This window comes from Lepisosteus platostomus, unplaced genomic scaffold, assembly GCF_059453375.1.
Source record: "Lepisosteus platostomus isolate fLepPlt1 unplaced genomic scaffold, fLepPlt1.hap1 Scaffold_40_H1, whole genome shotgun sequence".
In the NCBI taxonomy this organism is placed as follows: domain Eukaryota; kingdom Metazoa; phylum Chordata; class Actinopteri; order Semionotiformes; family Lepisosteidae; genus Lepisosteus; species Lepisosteus platostomus.
This window is the reverse complement of record NW_028291664.1, coordinates 209,411-230,039: the sequence shown is the minus strand read 5'-3', so window position 1 is coordinate 230,039 and position 20,629 is coordinate 209,411. Positions and strand designations below refer to the sequence as shown.

The window sequence follows — 20,629 nt, the reverse complement described above, 5'->3', positions numbered from 1 at the left end:
CCAGCCTCACGACAGCAATCCTCTCTGTGCTGCAAAAAATCGAACTCAGGGAATTTCTTTTGCCCTCCTTTGAATTGAAAGCCGTGTAATTCAGTGTACGGGCTTTCTCGTGCAGTTTTATGGTTCTTGTAACCCAAATCCTACACTGGCGTGAAGTGCCCCCCCATTTCACAGCATTTTTCAGCTGATTTAAAATGTACCTAAAGGAGAAGCATTATTGAAGACCATCAATTACCAAGAGCTTTTGTCAAAGGTTTTGGTGGTCATTTTTAATGACCACAGAGCGCTGTGACCTCGGTTTTATATCTCATCCAAGAGACAGCGCCCTTTTACAACACAGCGTCTCCGTCACTATGCTGGGGCATTGGGACCCACACAGACCTCAGGGTGAGCGCCCCCCCGCCGGCACCATTAACACCGCTTCCAGCTGGAAACTTTGTTTTTCCCTGTAGCTCACCCTTATCCGGGTACTGACCTGGCTCACACCTGCTTAGCTTCAGTGGGTTTTCAGTTGCGAGTTGCAAGGGGATGCAAGTGATGGAGCAGCTCGCTGCAAAAGCCACTGCTTTGGCTGGGAATTGAACCAGAGCCTCCCGCGTGGGAAGCGAGAATTTTACCACTAAACCAACAATGCTCGGTGCCCGGGCCTTCAAAAAAGACGCTTTTTTGGTGCTCTGTTAAAAAAGCGTCGACATTACCTCTTTCAAAAGGCTTCACTTTCCTAGTCACATTCCAAGGCTCATTGAACCCGGGCTGTTTCCTCCAGCGGTATAGTATTGCAGTTAGACAGCACGATGCCTGCAAGACTATGTCACGCACTGACGAGACTGTCAAAAATTGCTTTCGACGATTGTATTGCAAACCGGCGGAAGCGGGGTATTGGGAAAAGTTTTCAACTAGCAATAATCGCGCCTCGGCTAAACCTCACAGGCTACGATACTGCCACTGCGCAAAGCTGACGGTTGCCAGGCAACCGCGGGGATCCTATGGAAATCGTTATCAATCGTCTCATGGCATGTTGTTGCTATAACGCTTCATATTTGTCGTCTTCTTCTTCTTCTAGCTTGAGGTTTTGAAGAATTTCATGACAGACAAGGGCTCCGTCGGGAACAAAGGGCGTTGTGAGAAAACCGTTGCTTATTTTCAGCAGCAGAAATACAACCCTTTAAATACAAGATGACAGAACAATGACGAAGGGCATGCCGGGAGGAACTCATGCACTACAGAGGAAAGGGGGCGGGCACGTACAGTTCACATTCAAGCCACAAGTACTCTTCTCGGATGTTGCATAAACAAATCCTAACGTCCTGAAAGCATTGCAGCATGTTTGTGTCCCACTTCCCGTGGCTGCAGGACGACTGACACGAACGGACAAACACAATTTGTGGCGTTTAGCGTGACATAGTCTTGCAGGCATCGTGCTGTCTCACTGCAATACTATACCGCTGGAGGAAACAGCCCGGGTTCGATGAGCCTTGGAATGTGACTAGGAAAGTGAAGCCTTTTGAAAGAGGTAAAGCACTGCACAACGGAAGTGAGGGAGAATCTTACAGGGGATTCTGAGCGGTGTCTGCATACACGCAGCCCGATACGGGTGCTGAAAGCTTGAGCTACTCTCAATGTCATGCTGCCTTTCCTCGGAGTAAATCTGTTACATTGAAAGAATGCTTCTCGCAGGTTCAAAAAGGGAGGTCCCTTGTTAATTGGAGAAATCAATGATTTCGAATGAATTCTGTATGCGTTAAAAGACAGCTATACACAGAAAACATGCAGGACACTGCTCATGATGTTTCCCGAGCCGAAACACAGTGCGTTTTTCCAAGCCATCTGACAAAGCCCGCCCACTGAAAACTGCAGCAGATCGTGTAAAGACGTTCAACTTTGTAACTACTGCACGCACAGGAAGCAGAATAAATTCCTCTTTTCAAACTGTCAAAGGTTTGCTTTGCGAACGCTGCAGGACATCGCACAATCTCTTTTGAACGGGGACAAACGATTTCTTATGGGGCGCAGTAAGACAAGTACAGACAATTAAAAAGCTCCACTCATGCCGACGATGCAGCATGAAGAAGCGCAACCTAACGTTTGACAGACAAAAGCCGGGCGCCCTACGAGCAATATGAAATCAAACTGACAGCACATGGCGTTTCGCGCTGACTCAAAAGTGATCTCGACAGACGCTGTTCTCTGCATAACGCTGAAAGAGCTAAAGAGCGTTTCTGTTGAGACGTAAGAAGCTTGTTTCTTTCTACCATGATGTTACCATGACAAAATCTGTCTTTAAACACCTTGCTCAGTCTCTGACGAGACTGTCGAAAATTGTTTTCGCCGATTGTATTGCAAACAGGCGGAAGCGGGGTATTGGGAAAAGTTTTCAACTAGCAATAATCGCGCCTCGGCTATACCTCACAGGCTACGATACTGCCACTGCGCAAAGCTGACGGTTGCCAGGCAACCGCGGGGATCCTATGGAAATCGTTATCAATCGTCTCATGGCATGTCGTTGCTGTAACGCTTCATATTTGCGGCCGGACACTTCCCGCCCCCCAAAGAAAAGAGCGCCAATCAGACAGGCGGAGACCGAGGACTCACAGAGCAGACGGCCACAGTCGCCATAATAAGAGCGATTGTGAGCGATTTTGTTTTCTCTCTTTGACCAGCCCAGCTGCGCCCCACCCGAAGGCAGGGAAGCACAAAAATTGTATGGAACTCATTCATGCTCCTCTCCATGGAAATCTTTAGTAAAAGGCAAAAGATTTGTACGAGATGAAGAGAAACCAGAGTGCGTGGCAGCACAGCTGCAGGAGCCCAGGCCGCCTTCAAAGCCTCTGCCCTGCCGGTCGTGGTTGGCAATGCACCTGGCCTTACAAACGAGCCAGTGGGGCCCGTTCAGCTCCGGGCTCATCGCCTGCGGCTCTCGGCTTACCTGGCAGGGGAGATACCTTGATCAGCCTGTAGTTAGAGTAGTTGGATTGTTTTCTTGTTTTGTGGAAGCAGTGTTTGTTTTGCAGTTTGAGATGGCAACCTTTGGATCCCGCAAGAATGCTGTACGTTTTGAGCTTTTGGATGACCTCTTCATGGATCGTATGCAGTTCAGCAGAAAAGTGTTACAGAAGGAACTTGGCTTTGAACCTCGGCACTTGGATTTCATTTTCGCTCTCCCAGGTCAGAAAGCATTTGAGGTTGTTTTTGCTACCTATTCTCTGTTTGAACAATGTGTGGATGTGTTTGAGGCAAAAAAAGGGAAAGTTCCTGCCCTTGAGAAGATCAACTTGCAGCCTCTGACACAGAGAGAGAGGAAAACGGTGCATGTTGTTATGTTCTCGGAACTGGCAAAGACGGAGGACATTCACACCTGGCTTAAGCAGTACTGCACCGTCCACCATGGAACTGAGGTTAGAGATGTTGACGGTATAAAAACAGGAGCAAGGAAATTCGAGGTTCGCTTGCTACCGGACAATGTAAATGGAGGCTTAAGGCACCTGCCCTCTACAATCCGGCTGGGCGCCTGCAATGGCTATGTTTTTTATGTGGGACAACCAAAGGTGTGTCGGCGCTGTGGTGCTGTGGGACACCTGGCATCGTCCTGCACTGTGAAATGCTGCAAGACCTGTGGCAAACAGGGACATTTAGCCTCTGACTGTTCAATGCTGCCAAAGTGCAATTTATGTGGTTCGGAAGGACACGTTTTTAAGAACTGCCCTCACGCCTACGCCAATAAACTCAAAATGAGAAAGGATGAGGCAGTGCTTGTTTCAGCCAAACCGGCCCGAAAAGCCAAAGCAAACAACAAGTCAAACAAAGAACCCTTGTTGGACAAAGAGTCTCAGCCTCCAGCCAGGATCAGTCCTGTTGTGGCTCCGGGGCCGGTGGAAGAGAAATCCACTACGCTCCCACAACCGCAGACTGCACCAGACAAGCACGAGGGTTTGAAAACCCCCGAGAACAGCGAGGACCCCTCCCCCACTCCTGCTCCTCAGAACGAGGGCCAGTGTGGGGCCCCCCGGTGGAGCGGGTCCAGCGACGATACCCAGGATTCAGCGGAGCTGCTTTTCTTAGACTCTGCAAGTGCTACAGATGCCCTCCTCTCCTCCATCCAGTCCATCACGGAGGATCTGCAACAGCTGGTGGGTGAGGGGGAAGAGGAGACTGGTGCATCGGCTGCACCCCTTTCCCCTCAGTGGTCCCAGGAGCTGGACTTGAGGAAAAGGAAAAATGACTCTGTTTTCTCCCCGAGCGAGGAGGAAGGAGAGCATGGCGATGGGGACAGCTGGAACCCCTCCACCCCTCCCTCTACCCCCTTCCTTGAAATGGACTCCGTGAATGCTTTTACTGCTGCCACCCTGATGAAGGCTCATTCAGAGGATGGCTGGCAGGAAATTGGTAAGAAGAAAAAGAAAAAGAAGAAGGTAACAGGTGAGACCGAAGAGAAATGTGTTTTGTAAAGACTGGTTCCACTTTCTTATGTAATATGGATCTAAACATAATATCTCTTAACACCAGAGGTATCAATGACAGAGTTAAATGCCAGTCTGTCTTTGATTACCTCCAGCAGAGAGAGGGAGATGTGTTGATGTTGCAGGAGTGTGCTTTAGCCTATCAAGAGAGGTATAAAACCTTTGAAGATAGGTGGGATAAAGGGCCTTCTGTTTGGTCAGGGGACAATAACAACAGAGCCTCTGGCGTGGCCATTCTTTTCAAAGGATGGGCTTTCAAATTGAAAAGTATTCAGAGGGTCATAGATGGCAGGTTGCTTTGTGTGGATGTGGAATGGGGGACCGTTAACCTGCGGCTAATCAATGTGTATTGTCCTACTGACGTGGGAGGAAGGGTGGAGCTACTCAAGGCACTCTCCCCCCTATTGTTATGTAGCACAGACGTGATAGTGGGAAGGGATTTTAATTGTATCTTAGAGCACACAGACAGGCAGTCTAGCTCGCCGATAAAATTGGATTCCAGCTCACTGGCCCTGCAAAACTTAGTTCAAGACTTTAAACTCTCAGACACATATAGATGTATATATCCCACAACAGCAGGATACATGGTCAGGGAGGAATAGCAGCTCCAGAATTGACTATTGCTTTGTCTCAGAGAGAGTGAAAGTTGTTGGGGTCACTCTTCAGCCTGTCTTCTTCTCAGATCATCAGGCTTTAGGGTGTAGAGTGGAACTCCAGGGCGGGACTGTCTTTGGCCCAGGCCTCTGGAAACTCAACACAAAGCTGCTAGAGAACGAGGGGGTAGTATCCCGCTACAAGGAGAAACTATCACAGTGGCTGTCCTTGCAGTGTCTGTACGGGTCAGTAGGAGAGTGGTGGGAGGAGGTGAAGGTGAGGACAAAGGCCTTTTTCATGGCTGAGGGAAGGAAGGCTGCTGCCAGACGGAGAGGAGTGCTAGCCAGGAAACAGAGGCAGCTGCAGCGTCTCTACACGATGCTGCACAGTGGCTTCGATGTGCTCGAGGATATCACCCTTTTAAAAAAGGACATCCGGAGCATAGCCGAAGAAAGTAGTCGTGGAGTGCTGTTAAGAGGCAGAGTGCAGTTCTTGGAAGAAAATGAGAAGTGTACTCGCTTCTTTTTCAGGAAAGTGGTAGGCTCCAAGTCTGTCATGGAAAGTGTAGTTGATGAGGAGGGACGAGAGAGAACAGAGCCGAGTGCTATCCTCTCCTGCACCAAGGCCTTCTACTCAAGACTGTACAGCTCTACAGAGGTAAAGGATGAAGAAATTCATTTTTTTACCTCAAAGCTAGAAAACGTTTTGAGTGAAAAGATAGGGAAGTACTTGAGAGGGATTTGACAGTAGAAGAGCTGAGACAGGCTATGGAGAGCTTACAGAAGGGGAAAACTCCAGGTGCTGACGGGCTCCCTAAAGAATTTTATTGCACCTTTTGGGATCTGCTTCAGGATCCGCTACTGGTCCTATTCGAGGAAAGATATAAGACAGAATTGCTGCCTGACTCCTTAAGAGAAGGCACTATCTCTCTCTTGTTTAAGAAAGGAGCAAAAAATGACATAAAGAACTGGAGACCCCTCAGCCTGTTAGGCGTGGACACTAAGATCCTGTCCAAAGCCCTTTTCCTGCACCTACAAAATGTAGTGGCCTCACTGGTAGGGAAAGAACAGACTTGTGGGATAGCAGGACGCCTGATGAGCGACAACCTGGCCTTGTTGAGGGATGTCTGTCTGTACTCTGAGGATCGCTCCCTCCCTCTTTGCATTTTAGGTGTAGACCTAGAAAAGGCCTTTGACCGCCTAAACCGGCAGTACTTAACATCGGGACTTGAGCACATGAAGTTTGGCCCCATCATGAGAAAGTGGATTAACCTGCTGTACACAGGTAGCAACAGCAGAGTCATGGTTAATGGCAATAGATCACGCCCCTTTGAAGTCTGTTCAGGGGTGAGGCAGGGCTGCCCATTATCCCCCTTGTTATGCGTTTTGGCTATGGAGCCCTTAGCCTGTGCCTTGCGCCAGGATCAGGCCATTAATGGGATACCAGTGCCTGGAAGTGGGGGAGGAGAGGTAAAGACATCTCTATACATGGATGACGTCACCCTGCTCCTCTCTGACAATGCCTCAATTAGCAGAGCTCTGCAGTGCTGTGATCGTTTCTCTTTGGCTTCCTCCGCAAAAATTAACAAATCTAAGAGTGAGATTTTTTATCAGAACTGGAGGGAGCCAAAAGAAGGACATGATCTCAGGCTGCAAGAGAAGAGAATTAAGGTCCTGGGGGTGTATTTTGGAGAAGAGATGGGAACAGTAAATTGGCAGAACAAATTGCCAATCTTAAACAAAAAACTGATGCAATGGAAGGACCGAGACCTCACCATGACAGGGAAGGTGCTGGTCATCAAAGCCGAGCTCTTGCCTGTCTTGAATTTTCTGGCTTCTACCTTCCCAATCCCACACCGTGTTGCGGCGGTGCTGAGGAGATTGATGTTTCAATTTCTATGGGGTGGGAAGCAGGAAAGACTCAGAAGGGAAATAATGTACAGGCCGCTACCCTCAGGGGGGAAGTCTGTCCCAGATATTGCTACGAAGCTGCTGTGCATTTTCCTGGCCTCTGTGCTGAGAGGCTTTGCAACAGCACCTGCAGCGCGTACCTGGACTTATTTTTCCAGGCTCTGGGTAGGTAGGGAGGTGTTCAGAGTGTGGGGTGTCAGACCCAAGCTGGACGTCCCACTCTCTGACACATGCCCTGCAATTTATGGGACAGTTAAAAGTTTTCTAAGATCTCACCCAATTGGCCATATTCCCCTCCGAGATGTCAGCGTCCAAAAACTGGAAGATTTCGTTGCACCCCAGAACAATAGGCAGACCCATGTGGGCATTTTAACATCAGCCCAAACAAGGAAGGTGTGGAAACACACATCCTCTAAGTTTCTGTGCAACATTCACAGAGATTTAGCCTGGAGTGTCGTCCACCAGTGCTTACCGGTACGAACTTTCTTGTACCGTAGGGGCCTCACCCCCAGCCCTCGCTGCGTTAGGGTGGGCTGCGGCGAGGAGGAGACTGTATCCCATCTCCTGTGGTCCTGCTTTTTTGCTAAGGCCTTCTGGGCACAGTTTGAAGATTGGTTGCTGGCTCTCTCGCCCCAATTTACCCTGACCGCTGCTTTCGTCATATACGGCATCTCTCCTGTCAAACTTCCTCCTGACGTGTTTGACAGGATCTGGGCCGTGGTGAACAGTGGGAAAGTTGCCCTGTGGAGAGTGAGGAACATGGGGCTGTTCAAAGGCATCGAGATCCCAGTCAAGGCAGCAGGTAGCCTGGCCCTGTTCATCACCCGAGAGAACTATTACCTCAGAGATCTGTGGAGAGAAGGGAGGGAGGAAGCAGAAAATCTGTGGGAAATAGAGAGCATAGGTCAATATCTCAAGAAACTGTGAAAAACATTATCAAGTTTAAGTAAAGAATGTGATTTGCACCAGAAAAAAAGAAAATTGTTGCTATGTAACTGTTACCATGTCAAAATGTAATGAGATGTGATCATATATACTGTTTTAAGTATGTATATGAATGTAAAGCTTTCTGATTTGTGATGTCCTGTATTTTTTTGTGAAAAGAAAATAAAGTTCTTAAAAATCGAAATCGGTTCACCCAGGGCGAGGCTCGGCCATTGCACTCCGGCTGTGCTGACCCCTGCGAATTCCCCAAATGTGGGAATCTCGACTGCATAATTTCTGGTAGTGGGGGACTGCGTTCGCGCTCTCCCCTGATGTGCTTGGTCCAAAATCAGATACGGGAGGGTTAGGACACCACGAGCTGCGTGGCTGCGGAAGGATCCCGGTTCAACAGGAGTGGACGCCGCTGCTGCTTTTAGTTAGGGGTCCGGAGAAGCATCTCAAGCTAGTTCCACTACTCCTTCCGGACGTTCATTCCCTTTTCAAAGTCAGTCGTTTTGCTGTAGTCTGCGTTCTTTAGGCTGATTATCGAGGTTAGCCTTTATTTGGTCATGGGGGGCCTCGGTACTGTATGCTGAGTCTAAAGACAGTTTCACCCGTTTTCTGATTGCTCGGTTCTGTACCAGTGCAGACATGTCAAACAGTGAATGGCTGTACCTCTATTGTATCCGTGCTCAATGAATGAAATCGGTAACAAATGAATATATGTCTAGTTATACGAAAAACGAGTGGTTTATCGACTCATCTTCATTTGCAGATTTAGAGGCAGCTTCGATATTCGTTTTACAGACGGGTTTTTTTTTTGGAATATGGGTCACACACATGCCACAGCAACAAAACATCTCTAGAGATGAGGCTATAGATCACCTTTCCATCCTGCAGGTTTTCCTCCCAAAGCCTACGGCACCAACGGCGACCCCTGCTGGCCGGGAGAGCAAAAGCTTACAGCACCTGGTATTCCCAGGCAGTCTCCCATCCAAGTACTAACCAGGCCCAACGCTGCTTAGCTTCCGAGATCAGACGAGATCGGGCGTGTTCAGGGTGGTGTGGCCGTAAGCGAAAGCCTTGGCGCCTGACTCGCTACTTGAAGCTGTGTGTGGCGGGGGTTCCGTGCCCCCCCGAGCGGGACTGAAGGATCGTTCGTGTGCAACTCTTTGGAAAGGAGCTGCTTTCCAAATCGCATTGCGTGCCTGGATGTTGGCGAATGCGCTCCCTTGTGTTGGCTCGTCCCGCACTGGAGGAGGACAAACAATCTGCACGGAGGAGCACCAGGCAAGTCTTCACCAGACAAAAACCTCCAGTGCACAGCACTCTGGAAACATTTCGGGGCTTTCGCGTGTTTATTTCAGCACATAAAGCGCACCGGTCCAACACGTCGGCCGGGCGCGCGGCGCCTCCGCCCTCTTGTGGCCTTGCGGCGTCAGAGCAAGAGGCTCCTTCTCGCTGCCCTTCCGCTGTGTTGCAGGGCCCCGAGAGGGAACCCGGAGCGCCAACTTTGTTGGGGGCGGGGGACCGCGTTCGCGCTCTGCCCCCGGTCTCTTGCGCGAGTACTAAATCTCACGGACAGGGGGGCCTCGTCATTGATTGTTACAGGTAAGACGGGGATTAGGAGGAGACCCCGACTGATGGGTAAAGGGGAGCACTAACACCAGAGGGACACCCCCGGCGTCTCTTTTTGAGAGACGCCCTGGGGTTTCCTAATGGCCAAGGAGGGTCGGGACCTCGGTTTGACGCCTCCCCCGAAGGACGGCGCCTGTTTGTGCAGCAGAGTGTCGCCATCAGGAGGCTGGGGCGTAAGAGAGCCACACAGCCCGCAGGGTGAGCGCTCCCTACTGGTCCCAGTCACACCTCTTGCAGGAGCAGCAGCAACCAGAGCTTTTCCGGGGTGGAATCTCCCATCCGGGTGCCGGCCAGGCTCACACCTGCTGGGCTGCCCCGGGGGTGAGCCCAGTCGAGAGTCGCAGGGCCAGATCTAGTCACCGGGGAGAAACGATACAAGTGAAGGATTGCTCGGCTCTCGGCACTTGAAAAGACCGACAAATGTCTTGTTCCCGCCGGAGCTGAATGTACCCGCATGTGTGGTGTCGTCTTCTTCCCCCGCCCCGCTGTGTTTGCTGTATTGTCTCTGAAGCCGGCCCCCCCGAGACGAGACGGGCTGTTCCTGTGCCCCAATTAACACTTTACAGGTGCCATTCCCCGGCATTGTGGCCATTGTCGGTGCTCACACGCGATAAGATAAGGCGGAGGAGAGCGGGGCATGCCCAGCGGCAGACATTCAAGGAGGGGGCAGTGCGAGGTGAGGTGAGGTGCGACACGCCGGAGCCCCGACGCAGCTAATGCGGAGCACTTGTTGGACTGGCATCGAAAGGACGTGTGCGCACGGAGCGAGCCTTCCCTGCGGCGGAGCGCGGGAACTTTCTCCCCCCCTCCCGCTGCAGGAGTTGTGTGCACTGCAGCGGTGCCGAGAGAAAAGCACAGAAGGCAGCAGGCTCTGGAGAGCAGGTAAGAGACGGAGCCTTGTGGGCAGGCGAGCAGGCCCGTTTTTTGGAAATTGCTGAAAAGGTTTGTTCGGTGTGTGGCAGGCGCACGTCGCGAGCTTGCGTGGCGATCTGCCGGTCTGGAGTTATGCAAATGAGGCCGAATTGCATCCCGGGACATGCTGCGAATGCGCAACGGCGACTGCAGATGTGTAGGAAACGGCGCGCTCGTTTTCTCGTTTTGCCCACACTTTTGAGTGTTAGTGTGGCGTGTGAGTGTGTGAAAGAGTGGGCCCAGCAGGAGGCGGTGGCGTGCGGGGCGAGGAGGTGGCCTAGGCTGCGCGATTTGTGCTGTGGGTGCGGGCTGCTTGCAGGGGCCTGTTTAACTCATACTTACCTGGCAGGGGAGATACCTTGATCAAGAAGGAGGTTCACCCAGGGCGAGGCTCGGCCATTGTACTCCGGCTGTGCTGACCCCTGCGAATTCCCCAAATGTGGGAATCTCGACTGCATAATTTCTGGTAGTGGGGGACTGCGTTCGCGCTCTCCCCTGATGTGCTTGGTCCAAAATCAGATACGGGAGGGTTAGGACACCACGAGCTGCGTGGCTGCGGAAGGATCCCGGTTCGACAGGAGTGGACGCCGCTGCTGGTTCTCGCTGGCTTTTAGTTAGGGGTCCGGAGAAGCATCTCAAGCTAGTTCCACTACTCCTTCCGGACGTTCATTCCCTTTTCAAAGTCAGTCGTTTTGCTGTAGTCTGCGTTCTTTAGGCTGATTATCGAGGTTAGCCTTTATTTGGTCATGGGGGGCCTCGGTACTGTATGCTGAGTCTAAAGACAGTTTCACCCGTTTTCTGATTGCTCGGTTCTGTACCAGTGCAGACATGTCAAACAGTGAATGGCTGTACCTCTATTGTATCCGTGCTCAATGAATGAAATCGGTAACAAATGAATATATGTCTAGTTATACGAAAAACGAGTGGTTTATCGACTCATCTTCATTTGCAGATTTAGAGGCAGCTTCGATATTCGTTTTACAGACGGGTTTTTTTTTTTGAATATGGGTCACACACATGCCACAGCAACAAAACGTCTCTAGAGATGAGGCTATAGATCACCTTTCCATCCTGCAGGTTTTCCTTCCAAAGCCTACGGCACCAACGGCAACCCCTGCTGGCCGGGAGAGCAAAAGCTTACAGCACCTGGTATTCCCAGGCAGTCTCCCATCCAAGTACTAACCAGGCCCTACGCTGCTTAGCTTCCGAGATCAGACGAGATCAGGCGTGTTCAGTGTGGTGTGGCCGTAAGCAAAAACCCCGGCGACTGACTCGCTACTTGAAGCTGTGTGTGGCGGGGGTTCCGTGCTCCCCGAGCGGGACTGAAGGATCGTTCGTGTGCCACTCTTTGGAAAGGAGCTGCTTTCCAAATCGCATTGCGTGCCTGGATGTTGGCGAATGCGCTCCCTTGTGTTGGCTCGTCCCGCACTGGAGGAGGACAAACAATCTGCACGGAGGAGCACCAGGCAAGTCTTCACCAGACAAAAACCTCCAGTGCACAGCACTCTGGAAACATTTCGGGGCTTTCGCGTGTTTATTTCAGCACGTAAAGCGCACCGGTCCAACACGTCGGCCGGGCGCGCGGCGCCTCCGCCCTCTTGTGGCCTTGCGGCGTCAGAGCAAGAGGCTCCTTCTCGCTGCCCTTCCGCTGTGTTGCAGGACCCGGAGCGCGCACTTTGTGGGGGGCGGGGGACCGCGTTCGCGCTCTGCCCCAGGTCTCTTGCGCGAGTACTAAATCTCACGGACAGGGGGGCCTCGTCATTGATTGTTACAGGTGAGACGGGGATTAGGAGGAGACCCCGACTGATGTGTAAAGGGGAGCACTAACACCAGAGGGACACCCCCGGCGTCTCTTTTTGAGAGACGCCCTGGGGTTTCCTAATGGCCAAGGAGGGTCGGGACCTCGGTTTGACCTCTGTTTGTGCAGCAGAGTGTCGCCATCAGGAGGCTGGGGCGTAAGAGAGCCACACAGCCCGCAGGGTGAGCGCTCCCTACTGGTCCCAGTCACACATCTTGCAGGAGCAGCAGCAACCGGAGCTTTTCCGGGGTGGAATCTCCCATCCGGGTGCCGGCCAGGCTCACACCTGCTGGGCTGCCCCGGGGGTGAGCCCAGTCGAGAGTCGCAGGGCCAGATCTAGTCACCGGGGAGAAACGATACAAGTGAAGGATTGCTCGGCTCTCGGCACTTGAAAAGACCGACAAATGTCTCGTTCCCGCCGGAGCTGAATGTACCCGCATGTGTGGTGTCGTCTTCTTCCCCCGCCCCGCTGTGTTTGCTGTATTGTCTCTGAAGCCAGCCCCCCCGAGACGAGACGGGCTGTTCCTGTGCCCCAATTAACACTTTACAGGTGCCATTCCCCGGCATTGTGGCCATTGTCGGTTCTCACACGCGATAAGATAAGGCGGAGGAGAGCGGGGCATGCCCAGCGGCAGACATTCAAGGAGGGGGCAGTGCGAGGTGAGGTGAGGTGCGACACGCCGGAGCCCCGACGCAGCTAATGCGGAGCACTTGTTGGACTGGCATCGAAAGGACGTGTGCGCACGGAGCGAGCCTTCCCTGCGGCGGAGCGTGGGAACTTTCTCCCCCCCTCCCGCTGCAGGAGTTGTGTGCACTGCAGCGGTGCCGAGAGAAAAGCAAAGAAGGCAGCAGGCTCTGGAGAGCAGGTAAGAGACGGAGCCTTGTGGGCAGGCGAGCAGGCCCGTTTTTTGGAAATTGCTGAAAAGGTTTGTTCGGTGTGTGGCAGGCGCACGTCGCGAGCTTGCGTGGCGATCTGCCGGTCTGGAGTTATGCAAATGAGGCCGAATTGCATCCCGGGACATGCTGCGAATGCGCAACGGCGACTGCAGATGTGTAGGAAACGGCGCGCTCGTTTTCTCGTTTTGCCCACACTTTTGAGTGTTAGTGTGGCGTGTGAGTGTGTGAAAGAGTGGGCCCAGCAGGAGGCGGTGGCGTGCGGGGCGAGGAGGTGGCCTAGGCTGCGCGATTTGTGCTGTGGGTGCGGGCCGCTTGCAGGGGCCTGTTTAACTTATACTTACCTGGCAGGGGAGATACCTTGATCAAGAAGGAGGTTCACCCAGGGCGAGGCTTGGCCATTGCACTCCGGCTGTGCTGACCCCTGCGAATTCCCCAAATGTGGGAATCTCGACTGCATAATTTCTGGTAGTGGGGGACTGCGTTCGCGCTCTCCCCTGATGTGCTTGGTCCAAAATCAGATACGGGAGGGTTAGGACACCACGAGCTGCGTGGCTGCGGAAGGATCCCGGTTCGACAGGAGTGGACGCCGCTGCTGGTTCTCGCTGGCTTTTAGTTAGGGGTCCGGAGAAGCATCTCAAGCTAGTTCCACTACTCCTTCCGGACGTTCATTCCCTTTTCAAAGTCAGTCGTTTTGCTGTAGTCTGCGTTCTTTAGGCTGATTATCGAGGTTAGCCTTTATTTGGTCATGGGGGGCCTCGGTACTGTATGCTGAGTCTAAAGACAGTTTCACCCGTTTTCTGATTGCTCGGTTCTGTACCAGTGCAGACATGTCAAACAGTGAATGGCTGTACCTCTACTGTATCCGTGCTCAATGAATGAAATCGGTAACAAATGAATATATGTCTAGTTATACGAAAAACGAGTGGTTTATCGACTCATCTTCATTTGCAGATTTAGAGGCAGCTTCGATATTCGTTTTACAGACGGGTTTTTTTTTTTGAATATGGGTCACACACATGCCACAGCAACAAAACATCTCTAGAGATGAGGCTATAGATCACCTTTCCATCCTGCAGGTTTTCCTCCCAAAGCCTACGGCACCAACGGCGACCCCTGCTGGCCGGGAGAGCAAAAGCTTACAGCACCTGGTATTCCCAGGCAGTCTCCCATCCAAGTACTAACCAGGCCCGACGCTGCTTAGCTTCCGAGATCAGACGAGATCGGGTGTGTTCAGGGTGGTGTGGCCGTAAGCGAAAGCCCAGGCGCCTGACTCGCTACTTGAAGCTGTGTGTGGCGGGGGTTCCGTGCCCCCCGAGCGGGACTGAAGGATCGTTCGTGTGCAACTCTTTGGAAAGGAGCTGCTTTCCAAAGTCGCGAATGCGCTCCCTTGTGTTGGCTCGTCCCGCACTGGAGGAGGACAAACAATCTGCACGGAGGAGCACCAGGCAAGTCTTCACCAGACAAAAACCTCCAGTGCACAGCACTCTGGAAACATTTCGGGGCTTTCGCGTGTTTATTTCAGCACGTAAAGCGCACCGGTCCAACACGTCGGCCGGGCGCGCGGCGCCTCCGCCCTCTTGTGGCCTTGCGGCGTCAGAGCAAGAGGCTCCTTCTCGCTGCCCTTCCGCTGTGTTGCAGGGCCCCGAGAGGGAACCCGGAGCGCGCACTTTGTGGGGGGCGGGGGACCGCGTTCGCGCTCTGCCCCCGGTCTCTTGCGCGAGTACTAAATCTCACGGACAGGGGGGCCTCGTCATTGATTGTTACAGGTGAGACGGGGATTAGGAGGAGACCCCGACTGATGGGTAAAGGGGAGCACTAACACCAGAGGGACACCCCCGGCGTCTCTTTTTGAGAGATGCCCTGGGGTTTCCTAATGGCCAAGGAGGGTCGGGACCTCGGTTTGACCTCTGTTTGTGCAGCAGAGTGTCGCCATCAGGAGGCTGGGGCGTAAGAGAGCCACACAGCCCGCAGGGTGAGCGCTCCCCACTGGTCCCAGTCACACCTCTTGCAGGAGCAGCAGCAACCGGAGCTTTTCCGGGGTGGAATCTCCCATCCGGGTGCCGGCCAGGCTCACACCTGCTGGGCTGCCCCGGGGGTGAGCCCAGTCGAGAGTCGCAGGGCCAGATCTAGTCACCGGGGAGAAACGATACAAGTGAAGGATTGCTCGGCTCTCGGCACTTGAAAAGACCGACAAATGTCTCGTTCCCGCCGGAGCTGAATGTACCCGCATGTGTGGTGTCGTCTTCTTCCCCCGCCCCGCTGTGTTTGCTGTATTGTCTCTGAAGCCGGCCCCCCCGAGACGAGACGGGCTGTTCCTGTGCCCCAATTAACACTTTACAGGTGCCATTCCCCGGCATTGTGGCTATTGTCGGTGCTCACACGCGATAAGATAAGGCGGAGGAGAGCGGGGCATGCCCAGCGGCAGACATTCAAGGAGGGGGTAGGGCGAGGTGAGGTGAGGTGCGACACGCCGGAGCCCCGACGCAGCTAATGCGGAGCACTTGTTGGACTGGCATCGAAAGGACGTGTGCGCACGGAGCGAGCCTTCCCTGCGGCGGAGCGCGGGAACTTTCTCCCCCCCTCCCGCTGCAGGAGTTGTGTGCACTGCAGCGGTGCCGAGAGAAAAGCACAGAAGGCAGCAGGCTCTGGAGAGCAGGTAAGAGACGGAGCCTTGTGGGCAGGCGAGCAGGCCCGTTTTTTGGAAATTGCTGAAAAGGTTTGTTCGGTGTGTGGCAGGTGCACGTCGCGAGCTTGCGTGGCGATCTGCCGGTCTGGAGTTATGCAAATGAGGCCGAATTGCATCCCGGGACATGCTGCGAATGCGCAACGGCGACTGCAGATGTGTAGGAAACGGCGCGCTCGTTTTCTCGTTTTGCCCACACTTTTCAGTGTTAGTGTGGCGTGTGAGTGTGTGAAAGAGTGGGCCCAGCAGGAGGCGGTGGCGTGCGGGGCGAGGAGGTGGCCTAGGCTGCGCGATTTGTGCTGTGGGTGCGGGCCGCTTGCAGGGGCCTGTTTAACTCATACTTACCTGGCAGGGGAGATACCTTGATCAAGAAGGAGGTTCACCCAGGGCGAGGCTCGGCCATTGCACTCCGGCTGTGCTGACCCCTGCGAATTCCCCAAATGTGGGAATCTCGACTGCATAATTTCTGGTAGTGGGGGACTGCGTTCGCGCTCTCCCCTGATGTGCTTGGTCCAAAATCAGATACGGGAGGGTTAGGACACCACGAGCTGCGTGGCTGCGGAAGGATCCCGGTTCGACAGGAGTGGACGCCGCTGCTGGTTCTCGCTGGCTTTTAGTTAGGGGTCCGGAGAAGCATCTCAAGCTAGTTCCACTACTCCTTCCGGACGTTCATTCCCTTTTCAAAGTCAGTCGTTTTGCTGTAGTCTGCGTTCTTTAGGCTGATTATCGAGGTTAGCCTTTATTTGGTCATGGGGGGCCTCGGTACTGTATGCTGAGTCTAAAGACAGTTTCACCCGTTTTCTGATTGATTGGTTCTGTACCAGTGCAGACATGTCAAACAGTGAATGGCTGTACCTCTATTGTATCCGTGCTCAATGAATGAAATCGGTAACAAATGAATATATGTCTAGTTATACGAAAAACGAGTGGTTTATCGACTCATCTTCATTTGCAGATTTAGAGGCAGCTTCGATATTCGTTTTACAGACGGGTTTTTTTTTTTGAATATGGGTCACACACATGCCACAGCAACAAAACATCTCTAGAGATGAGGCTATAGATCACCTTTCCATCCTGCAGGTTTTCCTCCCAAAGCCTACGGCACCAACGGCGACCCCTGCTGGCCGGCAGAGCAAAAGCTTACAGCACCTGGTATTCCCAGGCAGTCTCCCATCCAAGTACTAACCAGGCCCGACGCTGCTTAGCTTCCGAGATCAGACGAGATCGGGCGTGTTCAGGGTGGTGTGGCCGTAAGCGAAAGCCCTGGCGCCTGACTCGCTACTTGAAGCTGTGTGTGGCGGGGGTTCCGTGCCCCCCGAGCGGGACTGAAGGATCGTTCGTGTGCAACTCTTTGGAAAGGAGCTGCTTTCCAAATCGCATTGCGTGCCTGGATGTTGGCGAATGCGCTCCCTTGTGTTGGCTCGTCCCGCACTGGAGGAGGACAAAGAATCTGCACGGAGGAGCACCAGGCAAGTCTTCAGTGCACAGCACTCTGGAAACATTTCGGGGCTGTCGCGTGTTTATTTCAGCACGTAAAGCGCACCGGTCCAACACTTCGGCCGGGCGCGCGGCGCCTCCGCCCTCTTGCTGCCCCTGCAGCTGCTTCACTTTTCCCTTTAGTTGCCATCGATTTTTTTGTAGTGCTATACATATACGATTGAGGTATCTTAGAGTTCTCCTTCGAAGACCCAGCACTCTCTTTTCTTTTCCCAGTGTTACTCATATCGGACTTTTTAAACCTAAAAAAAAATCGTTTTTTTTCTTTCAATTATAACTGAAGTTTAAACAACTAGTGTTAAGTCCTTATTTTTCTGTAGTCAAAAAAAGCAAAAATTAACATTCAGGTCATGAAAAACTCAAAAAAACTCCCCAACCACTAAACTTTACCTCCCACCTGAGCGCCATCTTGAACGCCCCTACCACCAGAGAATGCTCACGATTTCGGAAGCTGTCTCCGGGACGTGCTGATTCCACACATCCTGAATAAATCATGATATTGTTAGTTGCTGTAGCTAGACGTTCAAATGAGTTTCATGGCCAGATGGACTGTTTCCTCCAGCGGTATAATATTGCAGTGAGACAGCACGATGCCTGCAAGACCATGTCACGCTAAACGCCACAGATTGTGTTTGTCCGTTCGTGTCAGTCGTCCCGCAGCCACGGGAAGTGGGACACAAACATGCTGCAATGCTTTCAAGACGTTAGGATTTGTTTGTGCAACATCCAAGAGGAGTACTTGTGGCTTGAATGTGAACTGTAAGTGCCCGCCCCCTTTCCTCTGTAGTGCATGAGTTCCTCCCGGCATGCCCTTCGTCATTGTTCTGTCATCTTGTATTTAAAGGGTTGTATTTCTGCTGCTGAAAATAAGCAACGGTTTTCTCACAACGCCCTTTGTTCCCAACGGAGCCCTTGTCTGTCATGAAATTCTTCAAAACCTCAAGCTAGAAGAAGAAGAAGACGACAAATATGAAGCGTTATAGCAACGACATGCCATGACACGATCGATAACGATTTCCATAGGATCCCCGCGATTGCCTGGCAACCGTCAGCTTTGCGCAGTGGCAGTATCGTAGCCTGTGAGGTTTAGCCGAGGCGTGATTATTGCTAGTTGAAAACTTTTCCCAATACCCCGCTTCCGCCGGTTTGCAATACAATCGGCGAAAGCAATTTTTGACAGTCTCGTCAGAGACTGAGCAAGGTGTTTAAAGACAGATTTGGTCACGGTGATATCATGGTAGAAAGAAACGAACTTGTTACGTGTCAACAGAAACGCTCTTTAGCTCTTTCAGCTTTATGCAGAGAACAGCGTCTGTCGAGATTACTTTTGTGTCAGCGCGAAACGCCGTGTGCTTGTCAGTATGATTTCATATTGCTCGTAGCGGCGCCTGGCTTTTGTCTGTCAAAAGTTAGGTTGCGCTTCTTCATGCTGCATCGTCGGCATGAGTGGAGCATTTTAAACGTCTGTACTTACTGCGCCCCATAAGAAATCGTTTGTCCCCATTCAAAAGAGATTGTGCGATGTCCTGCAGCGTTCGCAAAGCAAACCTTTGACAGTTTGAAAAGAGGAATTTATTCTGCTTCCTGTGCGTGCAGTAGTTACAAAGTTGAACGTCTTTACACGATCTGCTGCAGTTTTCAGTGGGTGGGCTTTGTCAAATGGCTTGGAAAAACGCACTGTGTTTCGGCTCGGGAAACATCATGAGCAGTGTCCTGCATGTTTTCTGTGTATAGCTGTCTTTTAACGCATACAGAATTCATTCGAAATCATTGATTTCTCCAATTAACAAGGGTCCCTTTTTGAACCTGCCAGAAGCATTCTTTCAATGTAACAGATTTACTCCGGGGAAGGGCAGCATGACATTGAGAGTAGCTCAAGCTTTCAGCACCTTTATCTGACTGCATGTATGCAGACACTGCTCAGAATCCCCTGTAAGATTCTCCTTCAATTACGTTTTGCAGTGCTTTAGCTCTTTCAAAAGGCTTCGCTTTGCTAGTCACAATCCAAGGCTCATGACAGCATTTGAAAACATTCGCAACTGCGTTGGCCGGGAATCGGACCTGGGTTAACTGCTTTGAAGGCAGCTATGCGCAACACTGGCTCGCTCCAGAATAAATCTCGCGTCGAGGGCATATTTTTTTCCATTTTACCGTGAGTCGGGCTCAGCTGCACAGAGGAGAGAGCAGAGCAATGAGGTCACGGGGACAGGGGAGTCACACGCTGGCGGTTTGAATACGCGGAAGATCACTGAGGGATCCACAGTATATGGACCCTCCGTGCGCCATCAGTCCGCACTCCGGACTCTGAATCCTGCCATCCGAGTTAAGATCTCGGCGGAACCTGAGGCGCAGTTCCTTCTTAAAACGTAATCTGGTGAGCATTTCTAGAATCGTACTTGTATAGATGCAGCCTTTAATGTGTTGCTAGGTTAAAATTGATGACTTCTTGTATTTCAGTAGGCAACTGCCCTCTTGATTTCGGATTTAATTTCTTTATTACAGGGGCGCTTTTATGAAGACAGAGTCATGTTCAGGTACTTTGCTTGATGGAGGAAGCTCATTTCGGACTCTGTGATCTGCTCACCTGGAAAGGTCTGCTATACTACTACAAGAGAGAAGTAGAGTCTGGAAGAAGGGACAATATTATGATGCTTTGGAAGATAATGTTTTTTTTTCTTATACTGAAAATGAAAGGTAGTTGTTTCTATATGGACTCAGTCTTTGGAATTTGTATATTTATATATTTCAGTGAACCCTCAGCCATTCCTTCTGTATTGTAATTCAGTTTCTCTTTTAAAATTCCTTCCCCACTTCTAGGACCTGCAGTTGCTGAACTCCACAATGGCTTCTATTGGAAAGTCTGTGACTGAGACCAAGTAAGTGTTCACTTTTTTATGAAACCATTATTTATTTAGGAGCAATGAGCAATTCTTATATAAATGCAATAAAATCATTATGCTCAAACTATGAGAGAGAAAATTAAGGATAATTTAAGAAATCAGTCTTAGCTTGTTTCTATACACAGATGGTATTATTTATTTTCAAAGGAAACCCGCGCGGATTCCCCTGGTGTGCAAGATGTACCTGAATACTCTTGATCAGCTTCCTGCTCACTTGAAGAGGGCGTGTATGAAGCACGCCACGGCAGAAAAGATCAGGATGGCCTCTCAACAGGCGAGGGAGGACATGATGAATCACCTGAAGAACGGGGTCATCGTGGATTACCACAGAATAGAGATCGTGTCTGGTGAGGCAAACAGGATAGTGGTTGTAAGACTGCTAGAGTCCTTGGGCCTTTTTGTACATGAGAAGCCTGAAG

At 51.6% G+C, this 20,629-nt stretch overlaps 12 non-coding genes across 12 annotated transcripts; 5 read left to right on the top strand and 7 right to left on the bottom strand.

Annotated features, from left to right (window-relative positions):
- Nucleotides 1-815: 815 nt before the first annotated feature.
- On the bottom strand, nucleotides 816-957 carry LOC148634062 (U4 spliceosomal RNA). Its single transcript, XR_015933723.1, has one exon. It is a non-coding gene; the product is annotated as a U4 spliceosomal RNA (small nuclear RNA).
- A 1,340-nt stretch (nucleotides 958-2,297) lies between these two features.
- LOC148634061 (U4 spliceosomal RNA) lies at nucleotides 2,298-2,439 on the bottom strand. Its single transcript, XR_015933725.1, has one exon. It is a non-coding gene; the product is annotated as a U4 spliceosomal RNA (small nuclear RNA).
- Nucleotides 2,440-2,669: 230 nt separating this feature from the next.
- LOC148634060 (U5 spliceosomal RNA) lies at nucleotides 2,670-2,786 on the bottom strand. Its single transcript, XR_015933663.1, has one exon. It is a non-coding gene; the product is annotated as a U5 spliceosomal RNA (small nuclear RNA).
- Nucleotides 2,787-8,047: 5,261 nt separating this feature from the next.
- On the top strand, nucleotides 8,048-8,217 carry LOC148634059 (U1 spliceosomal RNA). Its single transcript, XR_015933732.1, has one exon. It is a non-coding gene; the product is annotated as a U1 spliceosomal RNA (small nuclear RNA).
- Nucleotides 8,218-8,842: 625 nt separating this feature from the next.
- On the bottom strand, nucleotides 8,843-8,961 carry LOC148634058 (5S ribosomal RNA). The gene has a single exon (XR_015933744.1). It is a non-coding gene; the product is annotated as a 5S ribosomal RNA (ribosomal RNA).
- Nucleotides 8,962-10,769: 1,808 nt separating this feature from the next.
- Nucleotides 10,770-10,933, top strand: LOC148634057 (U1 spliceosomal RNA). Its single transcript, XR_015933709.1, has one exon. It is a non-coding gene; the product is annotated as a U1 spliceosomal RNA (small nuclear RNA).
- Nucleotides 10,934-11,569: 636 nt separating this feature from the next.
- Nucleotides 11,570-11,688, bottom strand: LOC148634056 (5S ribosomal RNA). The gene has a single exon (XR_015933747.1). It is a non-coding gene; the product is annotated as a 5S ribosomal RNA (ribosomal RNA).
- A 1,775-nt stretch (nucleotides 11,689-13,463) lies between these two features.
- Nucleotides 13,464-13,627, top strand: LOC148634055 (U1 spliceosomal RNA). Its single transcript, XR_015933698.1, has one exon. It is a non-coding gene; the product is annotated as a U1 spliceosomal RNA (small nuclear RNA).
- Nucleotides 13,628-14,263: 636 nt separating this feature from the next.
- Nucleotides 14,264-14,382, bottom strand: LOC148634054 (5S ribosomal RNA). Its single transcript, XR_015933743.1, has one exon. It is a non-coding gene; the product is annotated as a 5S ribosomal RNA (ribosomal RNA).
- A 1,768-nt stretch (nucleotides 14,383-16,150) lies between these two features.
- LOC148634053 (U1 spliceosomal RNA) lies at nucleotides 16,151-16,314 on the top strand. Its single transcript, XR_015933751.1, has one exon. It is a non-coding gene; the product is annotated as a U1 spliceosomal RNA (small nuclear RNA).
- A 636-nt stretch (nucleotides 16,315-16,950) lies between these two features.
- LOC148634052 (5S ribosomal RNA) lies at nucleotides 16,951-17,069 on the bottom strand. The gene has a single exon (XR_015933745.1). It is a non-coding gene; the product is annotated as a 5S ribosomal RNA (ribosomal RNA).
- Nucleotides 17,070-18,360: 1,291 nt separating this feature from the next.
- On the top strand, nucleotides 18,361-18,502 carry LOC148634051 (U4 spliceosomal RNA). Its single transcript, XR_015933708.1, has one exon. It is a non-coding gene; the product is annotated as a U4 spliceosomal RNA (small nuclear RNA).
- The last annotated feature ends 2,127 nt before the right edge of the window (nucleotides 18,503-20,629 follow it).